The 2,445-nt window shown below is 41.6% G+C and overlaps 1 pseudogene; it reads left to right on the top strand.

The window, feature by feature from the left end:
- Positions 1 to 366: 366 nt before the first annotated feature.
- LOC134734764 (olfactory receptor 10J1-like) lies at positions 367 to 1,296 on the top strand (annotated as a pseudogene).
- Positions 1,297 to 2,445: the final 1,149 nt, after the last annotated feature.

Genomic DNA, 2,445 nt, shown 5'->3' on the forward strand with positions numbered 1-2,445 from the left:
CAAATACGAGTATTATAATTAGTATACAATCTTTCCATCAACAATTCTATGATGTTATCACTACTACATCCATAAAGATGAGAAAACTGGTCTTATAAATGATAAGTCCTTGCCCAAGATAAGTTAGCATATGCAAGAACTAGGAAATTAGTTTACAACATTTGACTTTAAAAGCCATGTACTTTCTTCTGAATGAGGAAAGAACGTTTCTCCACTCTCTACTCCTAAAAGAAATAAGTATGAATGTAAAAAAGCAGAGACCTAAGGTGTATTAATCACAGGAATTTTCCCAGCCTATTTGACAGAAATCATCCATCTAGATTCCTTACATTATTTTTTTCTTTCTCAGATATCATGTGTGATTTAATGAAGAAAGAGAATCACTCTTTGGTGAATGTGTTTATTTTTCAAGGTTTCTCCAGCTTCCATGAGCACAAGCTCACCCTCTTTGTTGTGTTTCTTACATTGTACATATTCACTCTGGCAGGCAATGTTATCATTGTGAGTATCATTACTATTGATCGTCACCTCCACACCTCCATGTACTTCTTCCTCAGCATGCTGTCAGGTTCAGAGACTATCTACACCCTTGTCATTATACCAAGGATGCTGTTTAACCTCATAGGCCTGAGTCAGCCCATTTCCTTGGCAGGTTGTGCCACTCAGATGTTTTTCTTCATTACTTTGGCTATCAACAACTGCTTCCTGCTCACAGCAATGGGGTATGACCGCTATGTGGCCATCTGCAACCCCTTGAGGTACTGAGTCGTCATGAGCAAGAGAGTGTGTATGCAGCTGGTGTGGGGGGCCTGCAGCATTGGCCTAATTGTAGCGATGACACAGGTGTCAGCTGTATTCAGGCTGCCTTTCTGTATTCCAAAGGTGCCCCAATTCTTCTGTGACATCCGACCTGTGATGAAGCTCTCCTGCACTGACACCACAGTCAATGAAATCCTGACTATGATCATCAGTGTGCTGGTGATCCTGATTCCCGTGGGCTTGGTTTTCATCTCCTACATCCTCATCATTCTTACCATCCTCAAGATTGCCTCTGCCAAGGGCAGGAAAAAGGCCTTTGCCACCTGTGCTTCTCATATTACTGTGGTTATTGTCCACTATGGCTGTGCCTCCATTGCTTACTTCAAGCCCAAGTCAGAGAACCCCAGAGATCAGGATCAGCTGATTTCAGTGACCTACACTGTCATTACCCCCCTACTGAACCCTGTGGTGTACACTCTGAGGAACAAAGAGGTCAAAGACGCTCTGTGCAGAGCGAAAGGTCAAAAATTCTCCTAACAGAATGGGACCATTTCAAATAGTGTCTTAGAAGATTTTCTAGAGAAGAAACAGTGGAACAGTGTGCACGGTCAATAGAGTTAAAAATTTCAAGCCTATCAAGCAGTGGTTGGGTGAGAGGAAGAGAAAACAAAAGGATTCAGCCACTTGAGAAGGGGGAAGGTTCTCCAAAGCACAGCAGGCCTCCATCTCATAAGAGAACAGGGATTTTATAGGGTACAAATGTGGAAGAAAGAACTTAGTGGTGTTGGAAAGTAGAAGGGTTGTATGGGCAGCCTGGGACAGAATGAAATCAGGAGAGCAGACAGAGTTAATGAGGGGAGGCTGCTTTAGGGCAAAGTTCAAGTTTTTTTTTTTTTTTCCTTTTTTTTGAGACAAGAGTCTTGCTCTGTCGCCCAGGCTGAAGTGCAGTGGTGTGATCTCGGCTCACTGCAAGCTCTGCCTCCCAGGTTCATGCTATTCTCCTGTCTTGGCCTCTCAAGTAGCTGGGACTACAGGTGCCCGCCACCATGCCTGGCTAATTTTTTTTTTATTTTTAGTACAGACGGGGTTTCACCGTATTAGCCAGGGTGGTCTGGATCTCCTGACCTCGTGATCCACCCGCCTTGGCCTCCCAAAGTGCTGGGATTACAGGCGTGAGCTAGCGCGCCTGGCCGGTTCAAGTTTTAAATATATTCTATAACACTGTTTTTTGGATGTGGTGTTTCCCCTTACACATTTAGCTCTAAGTAGATTTAACACCTAATTGAATTAATTTCTTTATGGGAAATTTAAGATTTTTTAAATCGACTAGACACTATAAATAAAATGAGTATGCGAGATAATAGCAATCTATAAAATTCAGCAGCCCTTGAAATCTAGGTCTTTTTTATATAAGTTCCAAGTTGACCATATGAGAAAATGGATATCTAAGTTCTCAGGATCCTGTTTTAGAAATATTTTTGGAAAGTAACTAAAACCCCTTGGCGATAGAGTAAAAGAGGTAGCACCAAGTAATAATATTGGCATTTATTTTATGAGAATATACAAAAGTTGTTGGTGATATTGTGAGTGTCTAAACTCAGGGTAAAGAAATTAAAATTTGCCTTTAGAAATCCTTGCAGAACAGAAAGAAGCAACTAGTGGATGAGAGTCAAACAGGGAATCTAG

The sequence above is a fragment of the Symphalangus syndactylus genome, chromosome 12, assembly GCF_028878055.3.
Source record: "Symphalangus syndactylus isolate Jambi chromosome 12, NHGRI_mSymSyn1-v2.1_pri, whole genome shotgun sequence".
NCBI lineage: Eukaryota > Metazoa > Chordata > Mammalia > Primates > Hylobatidae > Symphalangus > Symphalangus syndactylus.